General features: G+C 51.9%; 1 protein-coding gene across 2 annotated transcripts in view; it reads left to right on the top strand.

The window, feature by feature from the left end:
* The first annotated feature begins 330 nt into the window (after positions 1-330).
* LOC309646906 (uncharacterized protein) overlaps positions 331-15,306 on the top strand; it is a 231,055-nt gene continuing 216,079 nt past the window's right edge. For both annotated transcript variants that reach the window (XR_014255639.1, XR_014255640.1), the window contains exon 1: positions 331-5,821. The gene's annotated coding sequence lies outside the window, so the exon portion shown is untranslated. The remainder of the gene's footprint in view (positions 5,822-15,306) is intronic.

Below are 15,306 nucleotides of genomic sequence, written 5' to 3'. Positions count from 1 at the left end.
AGGGGTAAGGAGAAGGCTGAGGGAATTGCACGTTTGTATGGTAGAGTCCTGGGACTTTTTTTTCTCCCCCAGACCAGAGAGGTTCTGTAAGTGGCTCCCTCCCACCCTCTGGGTGCATAAGGATGGGTGTTCAGTGTAAGTCGGCTTACCTAGGAGGGAGGCCAGCCTCCTGGGAGGAGAAATAGGCCATTCCATCTGGAGCGGCTCTTGTGGGTTCCGTGGCTGTTTGGGTGGATACAGCTGAGCCTCTGCCCCCGCAAGCTACAACGATCGGTGACAATAATAAGAAAATATCCAGGGCACACCTTCATGTCTCCAGGTGAGAAAAAAATACTAAGAAATCGGCTTGGGGTTCAGAGAGTGCTGCTGAGAGCGGGCAGTTTAAAGGGGAAGAAAATTGGCGAATTTCACTGGTCAATTTCACTTCATTTCGTTCAATTTCGTTCAATTTCATTCCTTTTCATCCGGCGCCGGGAGGCCTGAGGCCACAGAAGAGGGAGGGGGTTTTTCCGGGCAGAATTTCCCCATCTTGCAGATTTACTTTCTATGGCTGAGAACAGCTTTGATTCTCAAACTTTGACATACGTCTTTCAGCCAAGGCTAAAGGCAGACATTTTATTTCATTTTTATTTTATTTTATTTTATTTTACTGAAGGGTATTTTGTTTGGGTGATCGGGGCACATCGGTGAGCCTCTCCCCATTTCTCTCTTGCAGCCCAATTAGAGTGGTTAATTCTTTTCACCGCCGATTCCTCCCCATCTTTCTTTCTCCTGGGGCTCCCCGGACCACCCAGGAGCGGGAGCTGAGGTGGGGGCGGACACTTCCCCTCCATATCCAATTTGTTCTCGCCACAGCGGGCGCGTCTTCGTGGTTACAAAGCGCTTTTCCCCTGATGACTTTTTTCCCCTTTTCAAAAACTCTTCTCTCCCCCTCCCGTTCAACTAGCAACCCACCCCTCCTCCCTCTCCGCTCCGGTTTATTTAAACTTCGCCTCCTCCAGCGCCGCCGTAGCGCGCACTTAATGAAGTTGAAGGCTCGGTGAGCCCGGGTGAAGAGGGTTTGGAATCTGTTGAAAGGGGCGTTTTGTGACACTGATTGGGGCGGGGGTGGGGCCGGTCGCGGACCAGACAATGATGATCAGGCGGGTTTTCCTCTGCTTAGGGTCAGGCGAATAAAGGCGCCGACGCTATTTAAACGAGGGACCCGGCAAGAAAAAGGGAGAAAAGATTTGCGTGTGGAGCGTGCCTCGTAGGATTTAAAGCTTAGAGGGGCGGTGTGAGGAGGCAGATCGACTAGGGTCTTTATGGACCGGAGTCGGAGTTTAACTCAAACGCTGCGCATGCCGCCAAGACAAGCGAGGCGCGTTTGGGTTTGCGCCTAAATTATTCCGATACGTGGTTCAAAAGGTTGTCTGGGTTGGGGCCTGGTGATGCATCCAGGAGGATCAACCGGGATGCTGAGACCCAGCTCACATTTGACCTTGGGGCTGGAGCTCTGAGATTTCCGGGGAAACGGTGAAAGAGAACTAAAGGTGGGCAGAGGTCGTACAGGATAATTCAGCGTCCTTAGCGCTTCGTGTATCAGGGCATCTGAGAGCAAGACAAATGCTAATTGGAGTTTTGGAGCGGAATTATTCTTAAAGGTCGGCATAGACGTACCAATATAGAAAGATGTAGGCAGGATTGAGATTCCCAGCTCTGGTTTAGGGAACGAATTTTTCCGCGAGCTAGTGGGTGCGGCGCAGGGCGGAGCGGGCACCGCCTCCTTTCGTAGCGGAGAAGCAGGGCGGCCCGAGGCTGGGGCCGCTCCGGAGCCCCGGAGGCTTCGGACTGCGGCGGAAGGAAGGCGCTTTCCTCTGGTGCCTGCGCCCCCGGGCTGGACTGGGCGCCGACACCCTCGGGGTTGTTTCTGACCCTCGCTCGGCTCTCAGCTCCGAGTCCTGGGTGTCTGCGGAGCTCTCTCGTTTCGATCCACACGGACTCAGAGCGGAAGTCGCTCGTTGTCTGCGCCTTTGCTTTTCTCCACGCGTCAGGGGTCTGAGCCTGGTGCCCTCCTCCCGGCCACGCCAGCCTCCTCGCCGCAATTTCGTCCTCCTGAAGGGGGTCGACAGGACCCCGGTCTTCAGCCCGTACCCGCCTCCTTCCCGCCCAGTTATTCGGAGATGCTCGGCTCCCGAGGGGTACGCGTCAGAATCCGCACGCCTGGGCGGCTGGGGAGATGCTCACAGCAGCTGCTACAGGGGTCCTGAGCGTTTCGCCCTGGGAAGCCGGGGCCTTGGAGGTCTGTGCTCGTTTCCCCCGATGTTGGAAAACGCCTTAGGATGGTCTCACCTCCGGGGCATTTCTGCCTACGCAGGCAGAAGTATCTTGGGAATTGCGGTTACATGGATCTTAGGACTGGAAAGGGCGAATTATTGGGGGAACAAGACATTTAAATCAGTCCCTTCGATTCCTAAAAATCACCGCAGCCCTGAAAAGCGTATTTCAAACGATGTGTGGATACTGCCAAACAGTGTGTGTGCGGCGCGGTGGGGGCCTCTGAGGGTATCGGAGCGGGGCTTATTGTCCAAATTAATTCGTCGCCCCTTACAGAGGGCCCTTGCTTTGTGTCCCCTTCCCCAGCAGGTGTCGGTGCTGTTAGGACTCCTTGACTAGTCCCCCCATCTCATTCAGATGCAGATGTGCAGGTCCCGGCCAGGTGGGGGGAAATCACCTCTCCCCCGCCCCACACACATACCCTAGTCCACGCCTTCCTTCCGGGCTGCGTCTTCAGGGCCCTGCGGACTCACGTCTCAACTGTGAATTCCTTGTAAATATCCAATCTTTTTGAGCTAGTTCTCCCTTCCCCACGTGTCACTCCAGTCAGAGAGGGCAGCTAGTGAGGTTATCGCTTAAACTAGCCTCGGACCCAGATGGCAGGAGCCTAGAGGGTCCTGAGGACCGCGTGGCTCCACTTACTGCTTTGGAGCAGAAGGGACCAGACCAAGATTACACAGCGGAACAGCTGCAGAGCCGGCGAGTAGATCCAAGAACCTGGGCTCCCAGTACAAGGAGTAGGATTCCAGGGCTGGAGACGCTGGTAGGATGGCCTTGCGGGCTGGACCACCCAACGCCCCAGCCAGCCATGCTTTGTGGAGCCCCAGGCAGGCTGGAGGATCAGAGGACCGTTCGGAGGGTCCTTTTGCAAACCCATGAGTCTTCGATACAACAACAAGAGGGCAGATGGACTGTGTGTGAGGCGGCTTCTGGGTTCTGATGCCCCAGGCAGCAGCTCTGGCCTCTGATCTACTTACCCCATCCCTCCTCCCTCTGTTGACCATCTGAAGAGTGTGAGGCCAGCGTCAGGGCTCAGTTTGTGTGAAGAACAGTTTTCCTGTCTGAGGAGGTACCTGGTAAGGATCAAACACCAGCGAGTTAATTTGCCTCCAACCCTGGCCATCTCTTAACTCTCTGGCTCCTTCGTTCCACTAATATTTATTGAGCACCTACTGTGTGCTGGACATTGTACTGGAGGTACAAGCAGCAAACACGTGCCTAGTGTCATTAGATGCAGTCTAATTCTGATAGTTGAGAACTGAAGAAAAGGCAAAAGAAGTGATTATCACCATATTTGAGGCTAAAAAAAATGTTTGGTATTTTAGGGGTTAAGGATGGTAGCTTTCCACTTTGTGATGATGGTATCCAGGTATCACAGTCCATGTGTATGTGATTTTTGGGTATTTGGGGTCTGTGTTTGTGTATATGTTTGTGTGTGAGAGGAAACGTGTCTGTGTGGGTGACTGCTTGGGGCTGAATACTTGTGTGTGCTAGCACATATATTTGTAACTGTATCACTGTGAGTGTGAGAGTGTGGTCCCTCCTCCTTGGGCAGAGGCAGAGGCTGGGGGGATGTGGGTGCAGAGGACTGGAGTGGAAGGGTTAGGAATGGGTCTCTGTGAGGGTGGGAAGGAGGCCTCAGTTTTGAGCCTCTTCCCTTATTCTTCTGCCTAAGACTGAGACCTGCCCATCTTCTCCCTACTTCCTTCCCCACTGCAGACAAAGCTGGGATTGCGGAGCAGCCAGTGAAGGTGCTGAGGGGCACAGTGACTGGACAGGCAGTGGATCAGGCTAGCCTCCACCCAAAGCTCCCGCTTCCTCCCTAACCTGCTGGTGTCCAGTCCCTTTAGCCTGCCTTAGATGGGTAGATCCAGGTTGTTCCAGAGTAGCTAAGAGGCTCCATTGTCTGGCCTCTGACCAGCTCTCCTGCCTGGTGCCATGAGATGCCCCCGCCCCACTCCAGCCTGCACACAGGGACTTGGTCAGCAGTCCCCAGGTGCTTTGGAGTCTTCCCTTCCATTCCTAGGAAACTAATCTCCTGCAGCAAGGAGGCAAGTACAGTTTGTAGAGCCGGTAACACCGGAGCTTGCAAGGTTTCCAAGGCTAACATTGAATGGATGGGGAAACAGGTCTAGAGGAGGGGTGAGGATGGGGTTTGCCCAAAGTTGCTCAGCAGGATGCCAGATGTAAAGTTGGAGCCTGCAGCCTCTATGCAACAGTATCAATAATTATTCCCCTAGATCTTTTGAGGGAACTAAAAACCCAGCATCTCCCCTGGTACTCTAGGGAAATCTTAAGTGTTGTCTGCACTATGGATGTTTCTGAATTCTCCTTTCTTCCCAGAGGCAGGACTGGAGGAATGTTGAGATCAAGGTGTGGGAGAGCAGACAATTATCCGGATAAATCAGGGCATGAGATAGGTTGCCCTTAGGTGAACGAGGTGGCAGTCTGGAGGAGTGTGGGTGAGCAGGAGCGTCTTGTGCTCAGCTTTCCACTGGGTCCCTGGTCTGGGGCAGGCAGCTGAGTCCTTCACCCTGCTCCAGACTGAGCCAAATTCCGGGCAGCAGCTTGGCTGTGAGGAAAGGGGGTGGGAATGGTCAGAGTCTGCCAGTAAATTGCCTCTTTCCCTTCAGTTTTCCTAGGCAGTAGCATCCTTCCCTCCTTGCTTCTATGAGTCTGTTGGCAAATCTGTCAGTTATTCCATCCACCTGGCTACTCTAAGCCTTCCTTCCCATGTCCCATCAGAATCTAGACCTTTCACACACTGGAGAATAACTGAACAAAATCTGGATCATCTAGGCCTGAGGCTGCCCTGGCTGGAACCATTCCTTCCTGGAGCAGGATGGATGTGCTAGCCCAGCTTCAGGGCTTTGAAGGGTGTTGGTGGGCTGTAGGCCAGTGTGTGTGTGCGTGTGTGTGGCTGGGGCACACGCACGCGCCCACAGGGGCACATAGGAGTTCTGAGTTACACTGACCCCTAAAAGATACCAGGCTTTGATGGCTCTTTCCCCTCCTTTGCAGTCTTCACTTTAGCACCTACCCTGAAGATGATTAATACTGGGGGCAGAGAAGGGGAGGAGGGGAGAGGATTCCTGATTCTCGACACAGTGCTCTCTGTGACCTTGGACCAGTCCTTCCTGCCCTCACTGAGCCTCAGTTTCTTTGTGTGAGAAATGAGCTGGATTATGTGAGCCTGGACTCACCTTCCCAGTCTGGGGTCAGTGACTTTGCCCAGCTCCTCCCTCTAGTCGGCTGAGGAGTTCTTGCTCCTCCCTCAGCTATCACTCTGCAGCGAGGGTGCAGGATGGTACAGAGCTGGCCTGCCACAGGTTGTGCTGGGACTCCAGAGACACAGTCCAGGTGGCCACCTCAGGGCTTCCATTGAACAGAGGGGCAGGAGAGTGAGGGGCTTGGCTCCCTCCTTTCTGGACCCAAGAAACTTCCAACCGAGACCCTGTGACTTCTCCTCCCCTACCAGGGCCATAGGGGGTGGCCGAGTCTCCAGGTATGTCTTTGTCCCTGGATTCTGCATAATCCTATCTCCTTTGTGGACCATGTGGGTGAGTGTGAAGGTGAGTCACCATCTGGCAGCCTACCTGGCAGCCTGCTGAGCTCCCAGCCCCACCCATTGTGGCATCGGGATAGGGTGGCAGGGGGTAGGAGGCTGGCCCAAAAAGTGACCGGGAGCCTCTCCCGCAGCTCCCTTTGCTCCGGTCTCTGTTCACGCAGAGACCCCGCCCCCCTTTCTGGGAAGCGCTGGGTGAGTTCCTGTGTTTAGCAGGAGGTGGGAGAGGGGCTGGACGGACTGGAGCCAGTGTAGGTGGCCCGCGGTGTGAGAAGAACAGTTCCAAAGCCGGGCTGGGAACCGGGCTGTGCTCTGCCTCTTCCCCAGTGTCCCGTCCCAGGCCAAACTTGAGAACTTCAGAGTGTGTGGGGTCGTAGCGGGAAGTACCCAAAGCCTGGGGGTTGGGGGTGGACCGTTGTCTCAGAGACAAGTCCGCAGAATGTGTGCCCGCAGACTGAGACCCAAGGCAGTGGGGAGAGGCGGGAGAGGAAGGGCCGGGCTCCGTGGTCGCTTCCCCTGGAGCTGGGGTTGGAGTTTCCCGGTGACTTGTCTGCTGTCCGCCAGCATCTAGGATTCTTGCTCTCAGATACGCTCGGGCACGCAGTTGAATGCTGTGAGCAGAAAGAGCCCCAAAGATGCGTGTAAGGAACACTGGGAAGCAAAGCACTTCCTGCAGGGCGAGGCCAGGGGCCTGGGTCCACGAGGCTCCCCACCTGAATGTGAAAGACGAGAGGTTCCTGAAACCCTCCCCGACCCGGATCCGAGCGCCGGCGGGGCCCTGCCACCTGGGGGCGCCGCTGGCCCCAAAGTACCCGGAGCTTTTCCACGGCTTACCGAGGTGACCCCGCCCCGCCCGCTCTGACCCTCCGTTAGAGGCTGACTCTGCAAACCTGGAAGCTCTTGCTTTAAAGCGGGCCGACCCAGCGCTAAAAGGGATGACCCTGCGCTGACGGGGACGACCCAGCTCTGAGCGGGCCTGACCCTGCGCTAACAGGCGTGACCCTGCACTGACCCGGGCCGATCCGTGCTAAAGTGCTAACGGGATGTTCTTGAGCTGACCGGGGTGGCTCTGTGCTCTCGCTCGCAAGGCTTTCCCGCACAGATTAGGTGCTGAAGCTGTCCAGTCCTTGTCGTACGTAGGTCCCCTAGCTCTGGCACCAAAACTGGGCTCCTCATCCCCACCCCCGCCTCCACACCGGTCGCTGCTCCATCCTTTCCCCCTCTGGCTCTATAGGCCGATTCTGGGACATCCGTTTGAAGAGAAGGCTGGGCTTGCCGTGATGGTGGCTGATGGTGCGGAGGGGGGCTTCCTACAGGGAACTGATTCCGTGGAGGCTGGGGCATCTGGGGGACCAGGGCTCTGAGCGCCTTCCTGTGTCTGTGCTCCCACCTCTGCAACAGTCCTCCCTGCCCTCCCACCCCTCCATATACATTGGCAGCTCTATCTTGGGGCAACTCCATCCTCTCCTGGACCCAGTGCCGCTCTCTGTGAAATGAAATGAGCTTATCACCAGGCTACCCCTCATCTGCTGGAATGTCCTTCCATATCCACTCATCAGTCTCAATTTGTTTCAACAAGTCTCTTATTACCTGCTTGGTGCTTGAGCATACAGTGGTGAACAAAACAGATGTTGTTACTGGCCTTAAGGTGGTGATGATCTAGCGGAGGAGAGGAAGAAACAGACAAGTGCATATCTAATTAAAACTGTAATATGGGCTCTGAAGGAAGATACCTGGGACTTTGCGAGAGACTAGCTGGAGGATGTAATTGAGGAGGTGAATCACTTCCCCTCTCTGCCAGGCTGGAACCTGTTGGCAAGAGTGGCCATCACCCAAAACTCCATCCTGTTTGACTTTGCCTCCAGTCAACAGAGCTCTGACCATTGGGCTACCAGTCACTGCATCTGCGGGGAGCCAGGATCCCCTCCTGGTGTGCCATTGTCCATCCCCGAGAGATCCTTTAATACCATCAGGAGGGATTCACCCTTCATTCTGACACCCAAGGCATCTTCAGACCCCTTTTCCTCTCCCCAGGTCCTTGGAGTTGGAAGAGGCAGTGTGCCCCTCAAGAGCAGGGTATGGAAGCCAGGCTGGCTTTGGGATATGAGATCCCTTTGATTCCGAGATCTCTTTGCCCAGCATGGCATCTGGCACAATAAATGGTTGTTTATTAGAAGAATGATTCTAGGAGTCTGAGTCTACCCTTTGATGAGCCCAAGAGCCAGTGATTCCATGGTTCATGCATCTGATTGTCTCTTCTCCCCCTTTCTACCTGGTTCACTCCCAGCTCAGGTGTCTCTTCCTCCAGGAAGCCTTCCATCCTCTCTGACCCCTATCCCCCAAGCCTGGTGTGAGATCCTGTCCCCGGTGCTTCTACAACGCCTGGTGCTTTTAAAGAACTTATTGTGGAGTGTTTTCTGCTCACTGCTCCACCTCCTTCACCAGACTGGGAACTCCTTGAGGGCAGGAGTTGAATCCAGTGCATCACTGTGTTCTTAGCACATGACACAAGGCCCGGCACACGAGTGAATGAATCAACCATGTGTGTGTGGAAGTGCTCCAAAAATGCGTCACATTGCTTGAAGCCAAGTGGAGTTAATGTTATTCAGAAGTTTGACCCTTCATAGAGCAGTAATGGTCTCTGGTGCCCTGTGTGGTGGGGGAGAAGTGGACACAGCAGTATCCAGGGCAGGGCCTCAGGGCCCCTGAGTGCCAGTGTAGCAAGATAACCTGAAGGGAGAAAGGTGGCCTGCACTCTAGCTCAGTTCTTCTCCATGCTGAAAGGAGCTTGGGCTGGGAGGCACCCTCTGAAAGAGGGGACCAGAGAGTCACTCCCCGCGATCCCCACTCTCCCGTGGTGCAGCAGCTGTCCGGGGAGCAGGTCTGGGCTTCCAGAATTGCACAGAGAAGATGAGTGCTCCCTGTCCAAGGCCAGAGGCTTCAAGTGCCTGTTGAGGGTGAGGGTGGGGTGGGAGAGAAGGGAGTGGGCAAGAGGAAGTGGATTTCAAGGGTGTGAGACAAAGAGGATGACTCAGCTGGGGCCCACAGGAGGTATCTTTCATCCGACTCCTCTTGTTTTTAACTCCTTCATGACTTCTAGTCTCATCTGGCTACCCAAACTACAGAGACCTAGAGGACAAAATGTATTGGTTGGAAATCCAGACTGAGCAGAAATAATCTCAAGAGAAGGGAACTTGGGGCCCCAGTGTGGGAAAGCACTAGTGCCTTCCTCCCCCTTCCCCCCATTTTCCTTAAGCAAGCACACAGTGTGGACCTGGACCAGGTTATAAGGGAGTAGAGCTGAATCAAACAGACAGTTCCTTGACCACTCATCTGCCTCCCATGCAGCAAACATTTACCAGCCCTACCATGGTTGGGCATTCCCTGGCTTGGGCCCACTGTAGGCGTGGGTGTAGGTTGGGGGACAGGAAGGGAATTTATCCAACGTCCTACCCCTGGGCAAGCTCACAGTCTGATGTTGCTAGCTCTCGGTGCTTCAGCTCAGGGGCAAGGGACTTCTGGGAGGGGGAGAAGGCCCAGGAGACTTCCTGCAGGAGGTGGCATTTGAGCTGGGCTTTGAAAGTCTGGGAGCATTTGGACAGTAGAAGTTTGGGTATGAGGGGAAGGCATCCAGGGCACTCCATCCTTTATGAGCAAGGGCATTTAGGAGAGCTAAGAGTGAGTTCAGAGTTAACTTAAGTGGAGAGGTCCGCCCTGGACTCCTCTTGGAGTCACGAGGAGTCCCCTCTGTATTATAAAAGGTCCTCAAAGTCTTAGTAATTTAACAAATAAAGATTATTTTTCAGTCATCTCATAATCCAAATGTCAGATCAGTGGTGGTGGTAGTGGGTGGGGAGTCATTCAGAGACCCAGGGACTTCCCTCTAAGGGCTCCATCATTATCTAGGGGAGGAGTTCTTATCTTTTTTGTGTCCTAGATCCCCTTGGGCAGACTGGTGAAGCCAATGGACCCTTAAGAATAAAGATTTTTCGGGACTTCCCTGGTGGTCCAGTGGTTCAGACTCGGCGCTTCCACTGCAGGGGGCACGGGTTCGATCCGTGGAACTATGATCCCACATGCTGCATGGCGCAGCCAAAAAAAAAAGAATAAAGATTTTTCAACGCATAAAATCCAATTCACAGGACTACAAAAGCAATCAATTATACTGAAATTCAAGTATCAAAATATTTAAAAATTTTTTGACACAATAGAATGTGTGATAAAACAATACACTAAAATTTTGATATAATAATAACAATGTAACAAGTTAAATAGAAAACAGCAAAGGGATTAATAGTACAATTTCAGCATAAATGACCTTTTGATATTTCTGCAGCCACTTAACATGATATAGAAAAATATCTGTGATTTCTATGGGTGGCACCGTTACAGGTATGGGGAATAGCACCGTGGTTTGTTGCCTCTCTTTGTAATTGAATAAAATACTGAATCTCAGTTTGGAGGTTTGTAAAACTAAAGGTAAAATTTTTCTCATCCAAATTTATGGAGCTCCCACATGACAGATTCTATAATTGACCCCCTGGGGTTGTGGACCCCAGTTCTAGGTGCTTGGCATCCTCCACTGGACCTTCTGAACTCAGCAGAGGAGGAGAGAGAGTAGAGAATTTTGGGGGGAATTTTTAAAAGGGCCAGTTCTGCAGGCGTCAAATATCACTCTGACCATTTCCCTTGGCCAGAAAGTAGTCACACGGCTCCAGCTAACTGCAGGCAGGCTGGGAAATAGTGTCTGGTCTTGTAGGCAGGAGGAGAAGGAATAGGGAGAGGAGTAGACTGACCTTGTCACACTTCTATCTGGGGAAGGTCATCTGAAACCAAACATAGAAGATGCTTGGGAAGGAAAGGTTCAATGTCTGAAGGAATGACCTTTTCCCCTTGGAAGTCTCTTGCCCTCTTGTTGCCTCTATCTTTATTCCTCTGTCCACCCATCTGTCCTTCAGTCAGTCTGTCAGTGATTTTTTTTTTCCCTCTCAGACAACTCAGATCTTTGTGGGATGAGGCAGGACATATCAGCACACATAAGTATTAAGAATAAAATCTCCATGTTGGCAGATAATCGCTCTCTGTCATCTCTACACTCTGTCTCATGGCTTCTCCCCTGCTGTGCATCTCCATCAATGAGGAGGTGCACAGACCTCGCTAGAAAGCATTTCCATCACCATTGTCTCGTTTGGTCCACATGGGGCCTTGGGATAGGCATCTGTATTTTCCAGATGAGACTTGGAGAAGTTGCAGGGCTGCTGCAAGGTTGTACCAGAAATAGCAGCATCAGGACGTGAACTCTGATCTTCTGACTCCACCGGTCCCTTTGCTCCCTCTCCCCTACTGGCAGGTCTTTTTTTTCTTCCCTCTCACCGGCTTCCTGCTCCTCCCTGGGCCTCCAGGCGGGGTCTGCGGAGGGAAGTACGTTCACCCCTCCCCCTCCTCTGCATGGTCCAGACCCCAGGGAGGTTTCCTTGAGGACTCTAGCAGCTTGCACAGGTAGGACAGCACCTGCTTTTCATCAGTGGCTTGCTAAGGCTGCTGGAGAGACCCTGGTCCTTTCATCTGCTCCTGCTGCGAGAGTTCCTGCCCCTTATCTCTCAGCTCAGCCCTGGGTCCTCTTTGGGCCTCAGTCTTCTCACCCATACTACTCAGACGTTCCTTCTCCCCTACCCCCTCCCTTGTTCTTCCCTCTCTTTCTCTCCCCATTCATCTTTCCGGGATCTCTGCGCCCAGTCTGAATCTCCTTTGTCAGGAGGCAGCTCTGCGGGGCTTCTCAGCTCAGGCTCACTCTGTCGCCTCCATCCCCTGGAGCCTCCTAGGCACCCTACCTCAGCAGCTCCAGGAAGGGGGCTGAGGCTGACCCCTGTCCTCACAGATCTGGTGACCCCGGAGGGCTCCCAAGGGGCTGGAAGCCCGTGTCCTCCTCAGACCCTCAACCGGTCAGTGTCCACGGCTCTGGACCATCTTCTTGGTGATTACAGAGGAGCACGTGTTCCTGAATCTATTCTCCTCTGGACTGAGGGGTCCCAGTTCCTTCCTCTGTTCTCCTGTATCCCCTGCTCCCTCGCCTCTTTCAGAATGCCCCTCCCCCAATTGCTACATTAATGGGGGCGGCGAGGGGATCTGGTTTCTGATGTGTTTGCTCTTGGATAGTTATGCAGAGGGCAACCCTACTCTGCAAAGACTCCCTGGGGAGAGGGCTGGCAACAGAGCCACAGCGCTGGGTCTGCTCTGTGCAAACACACAGAGAGAGGCAGCCGTGCTAGTGTGAGAGCACATGCACACCCCTCAGCCCCACCCCATCCCACAACACACACAGGCACTGACACACAGATGTAGTCAGGGGTTTAGATATACACGCAGAAGCAGAGAGAATAGTACAATGAACGCCCTATACAGCCACCACTTAGATAAAACAACGATCAGGTACGGGTACATCCAAGTGACAGCTGTATTTAGCACAAGTACGTGAAAAAAAAATTTATTCAGGATTTTTCTGGTCACACTAATGCAGAGTTGGGTGTGTGGATAATTTTCCCATGAATAATTACGCAGGGAGGGCATATTTCATGGAATTGGGTATGAGGTGGACATTACTAGCAGTCACAGAATACCCTCAGCCATTATCCATGTAGTGTCTTGAGTGTTGATGACAAGAAGGGTGTGAACTGGGTGGGTTGGGAATCTGTGATACATATCACGTGTTGGTGGGTGTGTCCTGAACAGCGAACTCGGATCAGTTTGTGATGGTAATTGTGTGTGTGAGGGGTGTCTGTGTGTGATGGCTTATTTGGCATGCGTGCACGTGTGTGCACGCCTGGGGCCAGCAGGAGAGTTGTGCAAGCATCAGGAGAAGCTGAGAGGCAGCCAGCCTGGCTCTTGGGAGAGACACTCATGTATGAAGAGCTCAGCGCTCGAAAGCGGCTGTTTAACAGCTTGAGCATCAAATTATAGCCCACGTGGACAGAGGTGTCAGCGGTCGCTGGTTGCTGTAAATACTTCAGTGCAATTGACAACAGCTTGTGGAGGGCTAAGGGAGATAGGGAGGGGACAGAGGGAGGGACAGTGCCTCCTGCAGGGATGCTCTGCCCTACAGTCCTGCCTCTGCTGGATCGAGTGCTGGTGGGGAGGGGGTTCGGGGCACAGAGCAGTGGGTCTGTAACGGGGTGGACTTCAGAGCTAGACTGGTTCTGATAATCTATCATTTACAGCCGGGTAACCTTGGGCAAATGACTTACCTACTCTGTGCCTCGGTTTCTCTACCGGAAAAAAAAAACAACAACAACCAATAGAGATCTTTGTGAGGAATTATAGGAACTTCTTTCATCTGAAAGCACTTGAAGTTATACAGACATTAGCTTTTACTGCCTTGTGTAGGTTAATGCATGGGAATGAACACAGTGGCCCTCCCATAGGAAGCTCTCAATAAACATTAACCAATGCTGTTAGCCTAGTACTATTGTCTTCGTAAGCCTGGACCCATAACTGGAGGTACCACAGCCCTTCCAAATATGCATGGAAAAAAGGCTTCTCAGAGGGCAGCCCATGGGTCTTTGTGGGTTTTCAGAGAAGATGTTTTTTAGTTTCCAGTCTTTCAGAGAATCCTGCTGGACAGGATCTGAGAGAGTCTGCCCAGGGAGCTCTCTCTGTAGATCTGCCTGCCTTTATTAGTGCCTTGGCTGCTGCGTTCTTGAAAAGTCCTGTGTAAATGGTTTTCTGCAAACTCAATCCCGTTTAAAATGCGCTAGCAGGGCTGAGAGCTTAAAGGGACCCTGGGGTGAATTCTTTTGTAAAGCATAGCATCTCCTGAATGTACCTATTTTGTAAAGCACAGAGAGTTATAAAGTGGTAATAGGATTTCTTGAGTGCCTACTATGTGCTGAATACTCAACATCTATTACTTAATTATAGCCTCAACATCTATTACTTAAATATAGCCTCCTCCTGTGGAGGACAATATCCTAATTTTCGGGAAGAAGAAATAGACGCATAGAGAGTATCACAAACCTACCCATGGTCACACAGCTAAAGGTGCGATGGGAACTGGGTCCAGCTCCTGTGGAAGCTCAAGCTCTTTCTGCCAGGCCCTCCCCTGCTTTGTCCTACCCTTCCCATCCCTCCTCCCCTCTCCCCCCTTTCCCCTCCCTCTCTTCCTTCTTTTTTTCTGCAATTACATAAGAATCTTTATTTTGCATGTACTACAAAAGAGGGTAGTTCTAAGAATCAACAGTCTCCTAAACGACAAAGACTTCAACAGTGTTTAAAAAGTAGGAGCAGTAGTTGTCACAGGCCTCTGAATTTTTGAGAATACTTGTTAAAAAAATTTTTTATGAACATTTTCAGAGAGAACAGTACAATGAACCTCTTATATACCCATCATTTAGTTTCAATAATTATCAAGATTTTGCCTCATCTATCCTCTACTTTTTCTGAGATCCTGTTTTGATTTTGGGAGAGTGGAATTATTGCATCAGTTGCACTGGTTTCTGAGCACGCTCTGAACTATATATACCCTTGGAGATGTTTGTTTTTATTCAGAACAACTTGATATAATTATCATATATTGTAAGCAATAGTGTCTTTTCCTGCATTTCTATGGAAAGTTATCACAAGATCCTTCTAGGTCTTGTGGTTGCTTAGCTTTTATTGTTGGCTTCCTCCTGCACCATGTTAACTGTTTCCTGGTCAGACCTCTTGAGGAAGGGCTTTCCCAGGACGATGGAAGCTTCTCCAGCAGCCTATTCTCCAGGGCTCAAGGCAGTTGGTTGTCACCAGACTATTTGCTTTCTTTTGTAAGGATGCAGTGAATCTCTCTCCTCCTCTTCCTCAAGTTAATAATCGTGATAATAGTTAAAATAATAACCATGACTTTCTACAGCTTTCCATTTTTCAGAAGGACCATTTTCTTTCTTTCTTTTTTCTTTAGCTTTTTTTTTTTTTTTTTTTTTTTGCCATGCCACTTGGCTTGCGGGATCTTTAGTTCCCCTTTTGAACCCAGGCCCTGGCAGTGAAAGCGCCAAGAAGGACCACTTTCTCAGTGCTCCTGTGAGCGGTCCTGCTTCTCTTCCAATTATTGGCTTTTGTGTGTTGAATTCACCTGTGAGAAGTCCTGTCTGTGGTGATGGTGTCTTGGACAGGTGCTTGGCTGGAAGCAGCTGGAGAGAGATTTCCATCCTAGAGGAAGCCTTGGCTTCCAGATGTGTTTTGTTCCTCCATGACATCTGGACCTTCGGTCATAGGTCTGTTGGATGAGTCTTGAGCACTCTCTGCCTGTGGATATGTGTGTGGAGTGTTCCAAGAACAAGTTACTGAGGGAGGTGAGTCCTTGGACCACGAGACCTGCCCTTCTGATGTGGGATGAAGGTTTGCCACCCGGGACAGTGGCTTCTAAAGCAGTTGGCCGAGTAGAGCAGATCATCCTC

The sequence above is a fragment of the Balaenoptera physalus genome, assembly GCF_965194825.1.
Source record: "Balaenoptera physalus genome assembly, chromosome: 1".
Taxonomy (NCBI): domain Eukaryota; kingdom Metazoa; phylum Chordata; class Mammalia; order Artiodactyla; family Balaenopteridae; genus Balaenoptera; species Balaenoptera physalus.
The sequence above is the reverse complement of the archived record's forward strand: the minus strand, read 5'-3'. Positions and strand labels throughout refer to the sequence as shown.